Source organism: Coenobita brevimanus, chromosome 19 (genome assembly GCF_032717465.1).
Source record: "Coenobita brevimanus isolate Jiangsu-jjx chromosome 19, ASM3271746v2, whole genome shotgun sequence".
NCBI lineage: Eukaryota > Metazoa > Arthropoda > Malacostraca > Decapoda > Coenobitidae > Coenobita > Coenobita brevimanus.
In genome coordinates this window covers 3,972,402-3,990,656 of record NC_136972.1, presented here as the reverse complement: position 1 = coordinate 3,990,656, position 18,255 = coordinate 3,972,402, and the positions used below count along the sequence as shown (strand labels likewise).

Below are 18,255 nucleotides of genomic sequence, written 5' to 3'. Positions count from 1 at the left end.
CACAAGGGACCGTATCAGTAGGCTGAAACGTGATAATGTACGCAGGACAAAGGTGAACAGCATGTAAGGATGTGTGGCACTTTCGTTCAATCGTTGATTCACTTGCGAAAGTGACAGTGTTCCGTCTCTTGGCGACCATGATGAGTTCGGTGTCTGTGTTGATGTTGATGATGACCAATGTGTTATTATTCTTAGAAGGGAATGGGTGTATTTGGTATACTGTGAACAGGTCGTCAGTTATGAATGGTACATGAACTACTACTGATGTTGGTGTTAGTGTTGCTTCTAAATATGGATAATATTGCATGAAATCCCTACTTCGGAACAAAGGCTTCAATTTATGTTTATGTATGCCTTGACTAATTATCTGACGTAGCTCATGAACTGGAAGTAGGTTAATTGTGATCTTGCCATTACCAGCATTCGAAATTCCTTGCATAAGTGCCCTGTAACGAACTCTAGTGTTGTCTAATTGGAGTCGAATTGTATCAATGTGTTCCGTGATGATGGAGAAGTGTTGGAAAAGTGTTATGTTTCCTCCCATGTCATTTAGTTTATTTACACTTTCGAGAGCTATGTTTTCCGCCTGTTTTAGATTTTTCACGATTGTCTTCATTGCTGAGGTATGTCCGGCGATGAATTTATCTTGGTATGTTAGTACCTGAGCTATTTTATTAAATTTGTTGTTTATTTCTTGAAGGTCTTCCTCTGTAGCCAATCCAAAGATGTTCCCAAGAACTGCACCACCCAGGTCGAACAAACCGCGCTTTTGGCGAGTACGTGTAATATTGTCGTGGCGCTCAATACCCCCGTTCCATGAGATGGGAGATCTTGGATCATGATGAGCATAGTTGACTTCGCCTGTTCTGTCTTCCATTTCGCCAACCTTAGTATTTCATCCACTTCCTTTGTGTTATGTGCTTGTGAAACAGCGTCCTATCGTGAAGTCCAGGGTCTTCATGGGTCTCGCGATTTTCTCTAGATAAGAAAGTAATTCGTATAAGTAATCCAAATTGATTTCAGTACTCATGACATCTTTTACGATTGACGTCGTGGCCGTTGGAGCTATGAGGCATCCTTGTCGTACTATGTGTTAGGGGTCTAAGTGAGCATATCCTCTTGCTATGTAGAGGAGAATCCATAGAATAAGTCCCTTCATCGTTACCTACCGACAAAAAAAAAAAAAAATCTATTAATTTTCTAATATGGTCATGCTGTGGTCGATGATAGTGATGATGTGCGTTACGGTTGCCTAACGTAGAGCAATAACTTGATTGTTATATCATTTATAGAAGGAGTTTAAATCGATATTTACATCATCTAAATGATGTACTGTAGATTTTATTGGAACAGTTGCAACTATGTCTGATTGTTTGCTATATGACCTTAATTTATTTTTGTAATTATTGTTGTTTTCTTGATTGGTTTCATGAGTTATGTTCGGTTGTTCGGTGGTATCCGAGGCTGTATAAATTATTGGATAGTTCCCTTGAAACTCGTTTTAAATGGTCAATATGAACTTGTTTCTCTCCTCCACTTGACAGTGACCTAATTAAAACTTTGTTTGCTTTTATGTTAATTACTCTGTATGGGCCCTCAAATTTCGGGAATAATTTATTGTCTCTCGTATGAATGATACCATAGACAATGTCTCTTAAGCTGATATGCGAATCTCTTGCCTTTTTATTAAATGCCTCCGTCATTTCTTCCTTGGACATCGTTAATTGTTTTTTGACTCTTTTATGTATGTCCTGGAATTCACGTAAACGGAGTTTAGAGTAATCATCGTAGTTGTATATGGGCAGATTTTCACCTTCTAGAATTTCATATGGTAGTTTTTTATCTGTCCCATATATAATGAAATGTAGTGTGTCTCCTACAGAATTATTTATAGATCCATTAACTGAGGCTTCTACTCTGGGAATCCAATCATCCCAGCTTGCATAATTTGCATTGACAATGTGTCGTAGAACATCTGATACTTTTTTTTTTTTTTTGTCTCTCTAGTAACCCATTAGATGCTGGGTGATAGACTAAAACGTTAAACTTTTTGATATTGTATTGTTTACATATTTCTTTTAAGATAGCAGAATTAAATTCACCTCAAGTATCACTTATTAGTACCTTTGGGGTAGTAAAGCGACATATTACATTACCTATTATTGCTTTTGCTACTGTCTCTGCTGTTTTATCCCTAATTGGGGCTAAAATTACATAACGGGAGAAATGATCCGTTGCTACGAATAGGTATTGGTTATTATTGTATGATAACGGCATTTTGTGTAAATCAACCGCGACAACGTCCCATGGTTGATGTGGTACAGGGTAATTACCTATAGGTGCAGGTGTGATTGGGTATCCTTTGTGTTTTGCACATGATTCGCATCTGTCTATATGATTGTGTATATCTTTTCGTAATGAAGGCCAGTAATATAACAACTGGTCTTGTTTGAATGTCCTGTCCTTTCCAGGATGTCCTGCATGTGGGCTATCGTGTATCGTTCGTAATACTTGGGGTATCATGTCATTAGGTACTACTAATTGTTTAATATTTCTTCGGCGTTTTCGTTGTCCTGGGTTGATCCTGTATAAGGCATTATTGATTATTATGAATTGTTCTAGTGGTACATGTAGTTTCGGTAATTGTATCATCTCCACTTTCTAACTTGTATATAACTTTAGACCATGTTGGATCAAGTCTTTGTGTTTTCGCGATTTCATCATGGTTTGGGATGTTTCCTTTGAGATCTAATGCCGCGACCTGAATTGTTTTCGGGTTCCTGGATAATGAGTCGGCTACTATATTCATTTTGCCTTGTATGTAATGAATATGTACATTGTAGTTTTCGACTGTACATTTCCATCTTGCTCTCCTCCCAGAGAGGAGTTTTTCTTTAAACATACATACTAGCTGTTTATGGTCGGTGAATAAGTGTATTTCGTAACCATATACCAAATCTCGAAACTCTTGTAATGCAAAATCCACTGCAAGTGCCTCTAAGTCTGTAGTGCAATAATTTTTCTCTGCACCTTTTATTTGTCTGCTGGCAAATGCAATTGGTTGATTCTGTCCTCTTTTATCTTCTTGCATCAATACAGCCCCTAATCCTTTAACTGATGCAACTGTACAAATAATAAATGGTTTTGTGAAAGCCGGATATGCCAAACATGGTGCATTTGTAAGTTTATTTTTTAAATTGTTAAATGCTTGTTTTTTTTTTTTCTCCTCCCCATTGGAATATAGCATCTTTTTTGAGTAGTTGGAATAGAGTAAAGGCTTTTGAGAGAATTGTTGTATGAATGACCTATAATACCCTGCTAGACCTAAAAATTGTCTAACTTCGTCAGTCGTAGTGGGTTCAGGGAAGTCTCTCACTGCCTGTATTTTGTCATCGGTGGTGTGAATACCTTCAGCATTTAATTTGTGGCCTAAGAATTTTATTTCCTTAAAGCAAAATTTGCATTTAGAAAGCATAATTTTTAAACCAGCATCACCAAGCTTTTGTAAGAGTAGGTCTAATTTCCGGAGATTTTCTGTGATATCTTACGTTGTGACAGTTATGTCATCAAGATAAACAAATATTCCTTGTCCTAAAATTCCGGGCAATACGTAATTCATAAGACACTGGAATGTGCCTGGTGTTGTCTTCAATGCCATTGGCATTATCCTGTACTGATAATGTCCTGTATTTGTGGAAAAGGCAGTGTATTTACTTGACTCCTGACCTAATGGAATTTGGTAGAATCCATTGAGCAAATCTATCGTGAAAAATACATTATTTTCTGGTCCAATATTCTGTAGGATGTCACTTAGCAATGGCATGGGAAACCGGTCTGGGATTGTGTGATTGTTTACTTTATGGTAATCCACTACCGCACGCATTTCTCCATTTAGTTTGGGCACGAAGAATAATGGGGCATTCCACGGAGAGACTGATGGCTCAATAATTCCAAGTTTTAAAATGTCATCGACATACTGGTTTGTGAATGTACGTTGAGATTGTGAGACTCGATAGGCAGGTACGAAAACTGGTGGTGTGTCTGGTTGCAAGTTAATCTTGTGATTAATCAGGTTGGTACACCCTAATTCTTCTCCGGGTAATGCTACGGTGTCCCTGTGTTTTTCCGACAGGTTCAACAAATCATTTCCTACATCATATTCACCTGAGTGATTTAAATTCTCATTTATGCTTTCTCCGTCAGTAGATTTGATCTCACTTGTCACTCCAGCTAAAACTATTTGCATCACGGGGATAGGACATTTTTCAATATTAACTATACAAGTCCCCATTTTCAACTCCTTTTTTTTTTTCAATGCGAGGAAGAAGGACCCAAAGGCCATGAGCCCGCAATAACAGTTCCCTCCAAGAGAAATACAAAACACAATAGAGAGCCAAATTCAAGATCCATTCATTTCGAGATGCCTGGCCATACTGCATTTGAAAGACTGGAGATCATAGGTAGCAGGAAATACAGACAGAGGGAGACAGATCCATAGCTGACCTCTTGCATAAATGAAGGACTGGGAGTAACGGTTAACTCTTGCATTAGAGAGTTGGACAGAAAAGGGATGAGAGTTTGCTGCTAGACGGGTGCTACGCGCCCGTCGTAGAGGTGGAGGAATGCATGCAGACAGTTCAGAGGAGCAGTGACCATTAAAGTAGCGATAGAAAAGAGATAAAGATGCAACAGTGCAGCGAAGAGATAGAGGTTGAAGGGAGTCAGTAAGAGGGGGAGAGTTAATGAGACGAAAAGCCTTTGACTCCACCCTATTGAGAAGAGCTCTATGTGGGGAGCCTCCCCACACATGAGAGTTGTACTCCACACAGGGGCGGATAGAACCCCTGTATAGAGTCAACAATTATGTAGGGGTAAAGAAAGAACGGAGTCGGCTTAGCACACCCAATCTCTTGGAAGTAGATTTTACAAGAGATGTAATATGATCTTTCCAAGATAAGTCCCTAGTAAATGAAACCCCAAGCATGGTCAAGGATGATGCAGGATTAAGCTGAATATTATTAAACATTAGTGGGTATACCTGTGGAAGATTTTGACGGGTTGATAGGTGTAAGAACTGAGTCTTAGATGCATTAAAACAACAAGATTATTTTTACCCCAGGCAGAGATACGGGCCAAGTCAGACATTAGGTGTGCCATAGCCTCATCCCTTGTTTGTTGAAGTAACTGCTGAGATGGGCGTTGCGGGAACCGAATGGAAAGGTGAAGGGTGGAGTCATCAGCGTATGAGTGGATAGGGTTACATGTACAATCGTGGCCATAAATAATCACCTATCCTACTGTACCCCGTGCCTCAGGCTGCCTCTCTTACGCGCGGCAAGTCACACTGGAGTAAGAGCGGCTGAGAGGGAGGGGCCAGAGAGAGAAGGGAGGGTGGGTGGGGGGACGAACGATTGTGCTTGGGTGGAGTGAGGGAGGGGAGGGACGGGAGGGAGGGGAGGGAGAACGAAATGCCAAATTGTGGCCACATAATTTGTCTATTTTCTTTCATTCAGGGCATCAAATAAAGGAGTTATTTTTCGGTAAAGTTGCATTATAGCTTGTATAGAGGCATCAGATAACAAGCTTTAGATAGGTGGTGATATCAAGGACTGGCTTGTGAGAGAAGTATACTGACGTGACATCAAATATTAGTGCAGAGCCATCGAGATTTTGTCGGCCCAGATTGTCAACACGTGGATAAGACAACCAGATCCCGCCTTTAGACGAGACAGTCCCGTTGTTCTTTTGTTTTTTTGTTTTTTTTACAACTGTCCCGCTTTTTAATTGTGACTAAAATGTCCTGTTTTTGTGCATATTATCTAAAATATCCTGCATTTAGAAAATTACTATTACATTAGATATAACATGACCTTTTATGAAATTATGATGAATTAGTGAAATTATGCATAATCTAAACCAAGTGAAATACCGAATTGTTAATATAAAACTTGTAATACTATCTGGTAACTTTGGTCGGCCAATTCACCATACCGTACTGTATATTGGTGGTCACTGAAGTTCGTTTGAGACGTTAGTTTTTGATTAGCAGCCTCAGGGTGAGGTGTTACGTAGCAGCCGTTGCTGTCACTCGCATGTCACTCTCTCCCTCTCTCTCTCTCTCTCCACACACACACGTGACAATGTCCCGCTTTTAGCTCCAGTAAATCTGGTCACCTTACGCGTGGAAGCCAGAGAAAGTGAGGACACAGGCCCGCCTCCTCCAACTCACCAAAGACAAGTGGGAGCTGTTCATACGAAACTAGCAAACCATCAACAACATTGTTTCTCCGGTTCCGCGACCCCTGCATGAGGTTTATAAGACATGAGGCCACTGGACTACTTACTAAGGCATTCCTGGTTGCTTTGGCCTGACCAGTGTCGGTAGACAATGACAGATATTTTCTGGGAGTTTGGGTAGGATTTTGTTTCATTTTCCCTCTAACAGAATATGAGATATACCATTACCATATCCACCCATGAGCACAGACATGAAATTTATTTACCTTTCATGCACAACTATTTTAAATAGCCTTTTGATATAGAGATGTCATTAAATAATTATTGAACTGATATGATGGTGACTGTATAGAGGGAGTGTATACCGCGAGGGTGATCATATTTACTGTGGGCAGCCATGTCAAAGGTTGTATATAATATTTAGTTCCAAAAATTACTTACATGTAAGGGCAGAGGACGTTTCTTACACAAACATTATGGAAGTCAAAGCCATCCAGATTCCATTCTGTGTCTGAAGTCAAAATATCTGGCTCCGCACAAATTTTAATGCCACGTCAGTATATCTCTCTCACGAGCCAGCCCTTCATATCACCACCTATCTAAAGTTTGTTATCTGACGCCGCTATACAAGGTGTAATGCAGCAGCATCTACCGAATAGTAACTCCTTTATATGATGCCCTGAATGAAAGAAAATAGACAAATTATGTGGCCACAACTTCATATTTCATTCACCCTCCCCTACCTACCCTCCCTCCCCTCCCTCACTCCACCCCAGCACAATTGATCATCCCACCACCCACCCTCCCTTCTCTCTCTGGCCCCTGCCTCTCAGCCCCTCTTACTCCAGTGTGACTTGCCGCGCATAATGGAGCCAGTCTGAGGCAAGGCGTACAGGATGATAGGTGATTATTTATGGCCACGACTGTACAGCTTAGGTCATTGATGAATAAAAGGAAGAGAGTTGGTGATAGGACAGAGCCCTGAGGAACACCACTGTTGATAGATCTAGGAGAAGAACGATGGCCGCCTACAACAGCGGCTATAGAACCACCAGAAAGGAAGCTAACGATGAAGGCACAGATAGAAGGATAGAAACCGTAAGAGGGCAGTTTGGAAATTAAAGATTTATGCAGACTCGATCGAAAGCCTTTGAGATGTCAAGTGCAATGGCAAAGCTTTCGCCAAAGTCCCAAAAGGAGGAAGACCAGGAGTCTGAAGGGTAGGTGAGAAGATTGCCAGTGGAGCGTTCCTGATGGAACACGTACTGACGATCAGAAAGAAGGTTGTGATAGGAAAGATGCCTTAAAATTTTTCTATTGAGAATTGACTCGAAAACTTTCGAAATACAGGACGTTAAAGCAATTGGATGATAGTTGGAGGGTTGGGAGTGGTCACCCTTCTTTGGGACTGGCTGAATGAGAGTAAACTTCCAGCAAGAAGGAAAGGTACAAGTTGACAGACAAAGGCGAAAGAGTTTGCCTAGCCATGGTGTAAGCACAGAAGCACAGTTCTTGAGAACAACAGGAGGGACTCCATCAGGCCCATATGCCTTGTTAGTATTGAGGCCAGTGATGGCAGAAAATACATCAGCTGAAGAAATTTTAATGTCAGCCATGAGGAAGTCAGAGGCGGGAAGTGATGGAGGAACAGCATCAGAATCGTCTAAGGTGGAATTGGAGGAGAAAGTCTGTGTGAAGAGATCTGCTTTACCAGTAGAAGAAATAGCTACAGAACCATCAGAGTACAAAAGTGGATGGAAGGATGATGAGGTAAAGTTGTTAGAAAGGTTTTTGGCAAGGTGACAGAAGGAGCGGGAAGAATTCGAGTTGGAGAGTTGAGAGCATTTAGTATGGATGAAATTGTTTTTAGCAGCACGAACAACAGACTTAGCACGATTCCGGGCAGAAACATAAAGATGATGTGATTCAGGGGTGGGTTGGCTCCGGTACCTTTTGTAGGCACTCTCCTTGTTGCGGACAGCATTAGAATAAAGCGTGATTAAACCAAGGCTTTCTTGCATTAGTCAAAGGATATGAGAAAGGAATGTATGCTTTCACGTCCATGAGAATAACCTCCGTAATGCGCAAGGCACACTCAGATGGCTCCCGGCCATGGAAGCAATAATCATACCAGGGAAAATCAAAGAAGTACTGCCTGAGGGCCTCCCAATCCGTGGCTCCAAAATGCCTCAGGCAACGTTTCCCTGGAGGGTCCACAGGCCGTACCGGAGTGATAGGACAGGTTAAGGTGATAAGATTGTGATCGGAGGAGCCCAACGGAGAGAAAAGATTAACAGTGTAAGCAGAAGGATTAGTTGTAAGGAAAAGGTCAAGTATGTTGAAGCTCTCTCCAAGGCGGTCTGAGATACGTGTAGGGTGCTGTACAAGCTGCTCTAGGTCATTAAGGATAGAAAAAATGTAGGCTTGTTCACCAGGTGGATCAGTGAAAGGAGAGGAGAGCCAAAGGTGGTGGTGAACAGAGAAAAGAGAAATGGATAGACTGTGTTCCATCGTAGAAGTAAGATAGTCGAAGAATTTTTGATAGTCAGTAGAATTAGGGGATAAGTAAACAGCACAGATATATTTAGTCAAAGAATGACATGAAAGCCGAAGCCAGAGTGTTGAGAATTCAGAAGAATCAAGTTCAGGAACACGAGAGCAAGATAAGTCGTTGCATATATATATACACAACAGCCACCTTTGGCTTTGAAATGAGTATAGAGAAAGTAGGAGGATACAGAAAAGGGTTTGCTGTCAGTTGCCTCAGACAGCTGAGTCTCAGTTAGAAAAAGAAGGTGAGGTTTAGAGGAGGAGAGGTGGTGCTCAACAGTGCGAAAGTTAGAGGATAGGCCGCGAATGTTGCAGAAATGAAGAAGAGTCAGACAATGGTTCCAGACACCTCGAGTCGTCACCGGGAGAGGGTCGGAAGTTGGGGACATTTATGGTCCCCCCCCCCCCCTCGGGACTCAGAGGCTGGGTGATGAGACGCCATGATTTTTTTGTTTTTGAATTTTGGAAAAGGAAATGTAGTGTGTACTGTGCATGTAGTTTGGTGTAGATAGTTAGAGAAATTTGTGTTGGAGAGCATGCTGTCCTACTCTCTAGGTAACTGAGACACTGAAAAAGTTCAGCAAAGGGGGATGGTCAGGAACTAGTCCTGAGGACTGATGAAACGGGAGCTCCAGCACTCCCTGTATTTCCCCATTCATGTGATTAATTAGGAATATATGAGCTTGCCCATCGTCGTTCGTCTGACATAATGCTTTTTCTACTGACAATCCTTTTACTTACATAATTCTTCCAAGACAAGAACAGTACTATTTTTTAATTTGCTCTTTATGGTAACTTTCATGTAGGAGTTAGGTGGTATAACTAAATCATTGGTGAGATGGGCGAGAAAAACTGATGAGACAGTATCATTACCTGGGTTTCTAGTCCTGGAGGCTGGGGGGAGGGGGGCTGAGTGATTCTATACACTCATCTGTTTGTGTATGTTTGTTAAAGCTTTTAATATTACCATTTCTTTTTGGTTCTGTTTTACTAATCGGTGAGGACTCTTATGGTATTTCCTCTATGAATTCATTATCAAAGTTTCTCCCATTCATTTGTGGGAGTAAAGTTATCTTCTCTGTTCTCATGCATCTTAAGCCCAGCAACATATCAGTTTTTATTGCCAAGTTTTAACAATATTTAAAAATGCAGAAATTGGTCTTGTAGTCTCTGTAAAACTGATGTTTAACCGTATCATACCTTTTACTGCAATTTGTTTGCCATTTACTGTACAGTATATAAGTCCAAATCAGATCCTTCCAGAAAAGTTACTTTCTTCTTATTTCTAAAAATTCTATCTATTTTTTCTTGTGTTATTAAGTTCGCTGGAAAGCCAGTGTCTAAAAATAAGGAAACGTTTTGATCCTCACATACAGCTGGTATCAAGATACACTCATTTCCCAACATGCCTCCTATGTGAATTTTAGACTTGCTATTCTTTATGTTTGTTCGTTTTTTGTCGTGACTTGGTCTTCCCCCGATTTGAAAATGGAAACTAATTTTTCTACTGTCTTGCAATTACTGGTCCAGTGCCCTTGGCACCGGTGATGCCTACAGTATGGATCAAATCCTTGTGTCTTTTGTTTGTCTTCTTTTGTTTTCATAAAGCATTCATTCTTTGTGTGTCCTGGTTTTGCACAATAATATCATAGAATGGACCTATCTCCCGACTGTACTCTGCGAGATGACTTCCCAAATTTAATGGTGTCTGTGGCACGAGATCTGCTCGGTCTGCGCAGAAACTTATGTGACTGCCTGTGGCCTGGTGTTTGAGATTGTTGCCCCAACGCGTTTGGTTGTTTGCTCTGTCTGCTTTCTGGTCGCGATCGATTTTGTTCTCTGTTTGGGGTAGTTGTAGCTGTTTTCACAGCTGATACTGTCTCAGGCACTCTCATTCTACTAGAATGTGATTGTGTTTCGGTCACCCCTGCTTTGCTACACTGCATCTCTACCTCATTCATTAAGTCTAGTAAGCACATACCTGGGGTGTATAGGATCGTCTTGGCCATTTTGAGGGTCCTATCAGGTAAATTACACAAGGCAGCTACATAACCAATGATGTCTACAACAAGGTCTGGTAACACCTTTCCATCTTGTGTTACCCAGTTTGAGTTTTCTAAGGTAGCTAATTATGTTTTTTTAATAGTGGAGACATAAGCAGCTATTTCGCTGAGCACATGATTTTTAGTGTGCTCCCTTACAAGATCTACAATCTTATATTATTCTGGGAATATACCTGGCAAAAAGTTCATACCTCCAGAAAATTTCTTCAAAAATTCAGTTTTAAACTCATCATATGTCTTAGCCTGGAGAAGCATATCAGACTTTAGCAAATCTCCTGCCGGGCATCTTTCCTGATTGATCCACGAGGACAATATTGTAATTTTCTCTTGTTCATCAGTTACATGTCTCTTTACAAAGTTGTTCACACTGGTTGATCAAGGATATTACATCAATGCGATCTTTTTCTGTGCCTGAGAAATTTGGGGCGGTTTTATCCTCATGATAAACGTAAACATGAGGTGGGGATGTTTGATCTGTAGTATTGCTTGCGTTATTCAGTTTCACTGGTTGCGTTGTTAATTTAACTTGGACTTGTTTATCGTTGTGTGAGGGAATAGTGGAATAGGTTTTCCCTGAACGATGAACTCTGTTAAGTAAATTTTCATAGACATGCAAGTCAGAGACAAAGTTCTCACTTGCTATATCAGAGGGACTGTCCCAAGAATCATCATTATCATCTAGAAATGAGGTATTTGTTTCTTTGTCTTTATTATGCGGTGAATTTTGTAGGGTGGGTGTGTTGCCCTGTTGTTCTCCTGTGTATCTGCAGTGGCCGCTAACTGTGTATCATCTGTTATTAACACGGGTGGAGACGAAAATATTCCGGTCAAATAACTTGGCAAAAATGAACTCATGTTGCTAGGGTATGGTGTTATGAATACGTCTTTTATTTATGTCCCAAGGGAATAGATGAGTGAATGAGTTGTAATAAATGAAAGATAATAAGTGTATAAATGTATATATAAAAATAAGTAAAGGAGGTGCTTGTACCTAAGTTAAAGCACTGAGAAGAAATGAGTAAGTATAATTACACCCACTTGATACAGATGATGTCAGTTGGAGGGGCGTGTTGATAGCAGATGTCGATCTCGGAAGATAAATGCAGAGTCAACATTTACAACTCGTCTTACTCACCTTCCTCACTCAGGATACTCATCGCACCCTGGCTGGTGTTTCTATCTATCTATCTATCTATCTATGAGTTGTATTATTATAATATGGAGTCCTGACACCAGGTGACCATATAGGCAAATAACGGGATGATGTGGAGCCTGCTATGATGCCTCTGTTAACTGGGTGGAGGGGCGTGAATGCGGTGTCCATCAGGGAATCCAACTTTCATGCTTTTCCCAGTGCTTTGCTGTGACGAGGCGCTGTCTGCCGCAAAGGAACATGAGTTTACTGAGCGGGATGGTCCCGCAAAGGCAGATGCTTGCTTGTGGTTGATAGGTCTGCATAGTCAGACAGACTGGGGTTGGTCAACAACAGCTCATACTGGCAACCTCCCATATTGAAGAGAAAAAGGGTTTATGTATCCCTCCAGTTCCAAAAAAGGAAAACAATAGCCATGGTTAATATTAATAATGACAGTAAGAGATGAAAACTAAAGATATCATAAATATTAACAGAGAGAAATATAAGAGAAGAGAGAATGGCAGCTGTGAAAAAAAAAAAAATCGTGTTTGAAGTATGAAGAGGAAGTTAAGGAAGTTGGCTCTTGGACACACTTCTGAAAGGATGACAAAACCTGGGAGGAAGTGGGAGGGAGGGAAAGACTGGAGAGAAGGGGTGGAGAAAAGAAAGGAGTAGAGAAGGGGTGTGGAGAGAGATGGACGAGAGAGATAAAAGGAAGGAAAGGCGTTGGAGAGATGGAAAGAGTGGACGAGAGGGAGGAAAAAGGGGAGGGAAGGAGGAAAGGAGGGAGAGAGAGAGAGGAGGAGGAATCACACACACACACACACACACACACACAGGGGGAGAGAGAGAGAGAGAGAGAGAGACAGAGAGACAGACAGACAGACAGAGACAGAGACAGAGAGACAGACAGAGGGAATCACACACACACACACACACACACACACACACACACACACACACACACACACACACACACACACACACACACACGCACGCACGCACGCACGCGCGCGCGCACAGAGAGAGAGAGAGAGAGAGAGAGAGAGAGAGAGAGAGGGTGAGAGAGAGAGAGAGAGAGAGCGAGAGAGAGAGAGAGCGAGCGAGAGAGAAAGAGTGAGAGGGGCGAAGCTTTTAATGGACAGGTCTGCTTGAAAATAAAAATAATTGCCCAACTGTATGCTTTTACCATAGATCTGGCGGAGCACTACCGTAACGGGTTGGATTAAAAAAAAATTGTGAGAGAGAGAGAGAGAGAGAGAAAGAGAGAGAGAGAGAAGGGAGGGAACATGAAATTGGGAAGGTACGGCAGGTGGTGTATGTAGATATTGTTTTTTGGCTCAGACTCTTGTGATGAGTGGCGTGTTATTCTCATTTACTAACTGAAGGTTGTCATAAACAGTAATCTTAATATCATGATGGCTTTATCACATACTTTTACTATTACAAAATTCTGCTCGGTATTCGCCAGCAGTTTCACCGTTAAGATTTTGAATTCTCTTGCTATGTTCATAACTCCTACACCTCTTTTTTTAGTGGTATATGTTTAGTATAATGATTTCAAGCAATATAATACAGTAATAATATAGGTAAATAACGTAAAAACATTGAAGATATTCTCAGCAGTATTCGTAGTCTCAGAGCTCCATCTGCTCCTTACCTTGCGATTGAAAAACTGCGCCTCATCTTTTTATACAATATTATTTCTCAAATTAATGATGCCTCGTACTGAAGGAGTGTAACAATGGGTGTTGTGGAGTTAATTACCGGCAGTCAGCAATGAAGGTTTTTATACCCCGGGTTTGGAACACGCCATGCGACCTGTTTACATCAAAGCGAAACATTTATGGCTGGTCTTAATTACGCGGTGTTCCTGGCATCATGTCATATTAAGTGCGAGTAATTATTCAGCTTCGTGCTGTCAATATGTTCCTTACACTTACAGGTTTTGTAACTCATTAAGGGACCGGAAACACTTGCCCCCGAACATGTGATGGACAAGACGAAACGAAGTACCTTGTTAGAGCTGCTTCAGTATTTGAGTCTGAACTTTGGACGGACCCCTGAGCCTTGTTTCCTCTTGAAGATGGCATGTTCGGGGACATCTCTTTTCTATCGTTACTTCCATTGTTACTGCTCCTCTGAACTGTCTGCTTGCATTCCTCCATTTCTAAGATGGGTGCGTAGCAACCGTTTGGCAATAAGCTCTCATCCCTTTTCTGTCCAACTCTCTAATGCAAGAGTTAACCATTACTCCCAGTCCTTCATTTATGCAACAGGTCAACTCTGGAACTGTCTCCCTCTGTCTGTATTTCCTACTTCCTATGACCTCCAGTCTTTCAAACGCAGTGTGTCCAGGCATCTCGAAATGAATAGATCTTGAATTTGGCTCCCTTTTGTATTTTTTATTTTCTTGGAAGGAACTGTTATGCAGGCTCCTAGCCTTTGGTTCCTTCTTCCTCGCATTAAAAAAAAAAAAGTGTGTCCGGGCCCTAACATGTACAATCTAGGACTAAAGTCCTCGGAGCCGATGTGGTACGTTTTTCAGCACAGAGATGACGCTTCGGTCGTTTCTTAGAGAGGAGGCGGAGTCAGGAAAGAGAGAAAGGTGTGTGCTGGCCGGGGGGAAGAGTGGTTTAAGAGATTGGGTTGTGTTCATTGCTTCAGGAATATAAGCTCAAGCACTCGACCCGTATCTTGTCTGAGTCATCTCTGACTAGGATTCTCCTACTCTTAGTGGGAAACTTAGAAGTAAATTGTTTCATACAATTATTTCATTTGAGTGACTTTTCCCGGTCACCACTAATGGGATCATGCAATATTAGTACTGGGGATAAGGATTGTTCTATCAACCAAACTGCCATTCCCCAAATGGGATAGTTCCTCAATTTTTTTTTCCCTTTGCCGTAGTGGGGAGGCTTTGGGATAAATCTTTATGGGATTTTTCCTCTGCTACTGGTCCATTCGATTATAGTCGGGGTATTTTCATCTCCACTACTTAGCTCGACTTTTCTTAGTGATGTGCATAGCATTCTACCGTTAGCCAGAGCTGAGTTAGAAGTACGCCGTTAGCAGTTTAGGAATTAAGTGCAATGACTTTCATGGGCATTAAATTACGTAAAGATTCTCGAATAAAGCCATGTTATACAATTTCTCATTGCAGATATGGCTGCCAGCCTAGCAAATGCTCCTTCCGTCATCTCTGACAGATCCAGAATAATTGGGATGTAGCAAATTGGCACCTCTGTCCCCAGAATAGCAGAAGCAACTGGGTTCGCTCAAAGCACTGTGTATCGTTGGATAGCGAGATGGCAGGCTGAAGGGTCAGTGGAGACACGTCCGAGAAGTGGGCGACACAGGGTGCTGACAGGAGAGGTGCAGGAGCACTTGGTGCGGGCTGTGCAGGATGCACCACTAACGTCCTCTGTTCAGATAAGGCGACAGTTGGGATTAAATTGCCATCCCCGCACTGTTAGGCGAGCGCTCCACCACAACAACATTCACGCCTACATCCCGGCAGTTAAGAAACACCTGACCCAAACACACAAGGAGGCTCGTTTGGGATTTGCTCTTGAGCATCTGATGTATAGCAGGGAATTTTGGAGGAGCGTCATTTTTACTGACGAGAAGGTTTTTACTTCCATTAAGGCAGCCTCTAGGCAGTGCTGGCGCCAACGAAACACCCATTACCAGGAAAGGAACATCTGTGTGCAAAGGAGGAGTGGAAGAGTAGGATTAAATTTTGGGGGGTGGATGTGGGGAACTGGTGAAAATAGATGGGAAATTAACTGGAGCAGAATATGTCCGTATTTTAGAAGAAGTGTTGCTTCCTACAATGCGAGCCATGACAATCCCCGAGCCACACCCCATCAGATTGGTTCATGACAAGTGTCCCATCCACACTTGTCGTGTAGTGAAGGACTGGCTCGATCAGCACCTTGAAATAATTGCTTTAGACTAGCCCACAAAGGGATGCGACATGAACCCTATTGAGAACTTGTGGGGACTCATGTCTCGTGATTGGACTTTAGAGCACGTGAGATCTCTACAAGCTGTGGAGAGAACTGCACGAGAAGAGTGGGAGAGACTTCGTAGGCGTCCAGGTATCTGCCTCAATCTCGTTAATTCCCTCCCAACTAGATTATAAGACGTTGTGATAGCTGGTAGTGGATGGAGTGCTTATTGAGGTATTCCAGTCTTCTAGTAATGATAAAGTATATCTTTTTGTATCCTTATAAGATATTTGATAATATAATTGTCAAAAATTAGTTTTTGTAAGTTTCCAAAACAACTATAACGGTGTAATGTTTGTGTAACTAAATAAATTGTTGGACAGGATGTCTCGTGAAATAAAAGGGTTCTGGGTACTAAGGTGTTCTTTAATTTAACATCTAGAGGCATTGTGCCTATTCTATCCTGCCCTAGGAATAAATTTACGGCCCTACCTTATTCCTCCATAGCATATACATTATTGTTCATTCTGAAAAGTATTTAAATCTGACTGTGAATAAAATTGACAATATCTATTTCATTCATGCACGCCAAATTATTTTACCCGTCACAGTAAGCTCCTAGCAAGCCGGAAAAAAAACTTGTGTTTCAGTAATTGCCTTGGAGTAAATGTCTTTATTTCGACGGATTTTTCTATACTCCATCATATTTGATATATTTCACATTCAGTGAATACAAATATAGATGAACGGATGAGGAGATTTAAGTGAATATATGTTATATCAGTTGACATGTGGACTAGACTGAAAAGGGGAGAAAAGAGGACTGTAGGTATCAACACAGGAGACAAAGGGGGAGGGGAGACAGCAAACACGGAAGAAAATAAAAGGAAAGGAGGGACAGTTGAAGAGACGAAAGGGATTTGGATTTCGTCCGAAGGAGTGCCCTGCCCACTCTCTCTCTCTCTCTCTCTCTCTCTCTCTCTCTCTCTCTCTCTCCCTGGGGAGACACGGAGATTAGAAGCGAGTTATCGCAGAAAAGGGAATCATATGAGTTAAATCGTCGTTGGAAAACTTTTAGTAGCCAATTTCCTTTTATTTGTCATACCTAAGGATGACATAGCTGTTGCAAGGGCAATGCCGACTATTCACCTGTGCCTAATGACTACACAATTCCACGCTCCATAGTTCCATTCTTAATGTTCAGTCTCTTAGCTTGGTCGACACACACGTTCCGAATAATGAACACGAATCCCTACACTCCTATTAATTACCCCCTCCCCCACCACACACCCTGCTCTCATTCCTGACTCCGCCTCCTCTCTAAGCAACGCTTGCAGCGCCATCTCCGGCCTAAAATACGGCTCCGAGGACTTTAGTCCTAGACTGTACAGTCAGATGACGCTGTTTCTGTTCAACTCTCTACCCCTATTCTGTTTATTGATTTGGAGAAAAGTCTCGTTTTCGGACTGATATGTGCTGTATCACCCCTCTCCAGGTTCAGGTTCCTCCTAAGCTTAATAAAATCGTCTAAAGATACAAAGAATCCAGTGAAAAATACATCAGAATAAATGGGTAAAACGAATCTCATGTGGATCTTTAGAAACTATCGCCAAACAGTTTGAAAGTATTTTTCTTTATGGTTCTGAGTCTCGGACCTAATGAAGCAAATCTGAAGGTGTTTGATCTCTGATTGTTAGTATTGTTAATTACAGTAGGATTCTGTTAATTGAACACGCGTGCTCAGATTACGTTGGAAACAGTGAAGGAAATTACACAATATTTTTCATCAGCAGCAATTGTGAGATCTTTTTTTTTTTTTTTTTTACTTGTCTGACTCTGGGCAAAGACTTTAGGGCCTATTTCTCGGGGGCAGTGACCTATCCCAAGGCCCAGTAATCATCCTACACCTCCACATGTCACCACTTCGGCGCTAACACCCACCATACATATTGAATACATGCTAGGGCTGTTGCATACAGGACTGGTGTATTGGTATTAGCAAGCGCATTCTTACGACATGTTGGTGGGTCATCTGGTAGATCAGGAAAGTCTGCTTTTTTAGGAAATTCAAATCCTTAAACTGTTCCCTGCCCCAGCCAGGATTCGATCCTGGGTCCATTAGGCCTGCAGGCCGCCTCTCTACCGATTCGGCCACCGCAAAATAACTGAAAACATGGTATTCTCTGCCTATGAAAACTTAAGAGTTTCTCATCTATTATAGCCCATAACATATTCAAAGCTAGACTAAAACATGAAAAAGAAAGGTTGTCTGATGAAAAAGTGTTAGTGAACTGAATTAGCAGTAGGGGTGGGTTGA

The 18,255-nt window shown here is 41.6% G+C and overlaps 1 pseudogene; it reads left to right on the top strand.

The window, feature by feature from the left end:
- Positions 1–18,255, top strand: part of LOC145391612 (uncharacterized) — an 81,558-nt pseudogene that overhangs the window by 57,486 nt on the left and 5,817 nt on the right.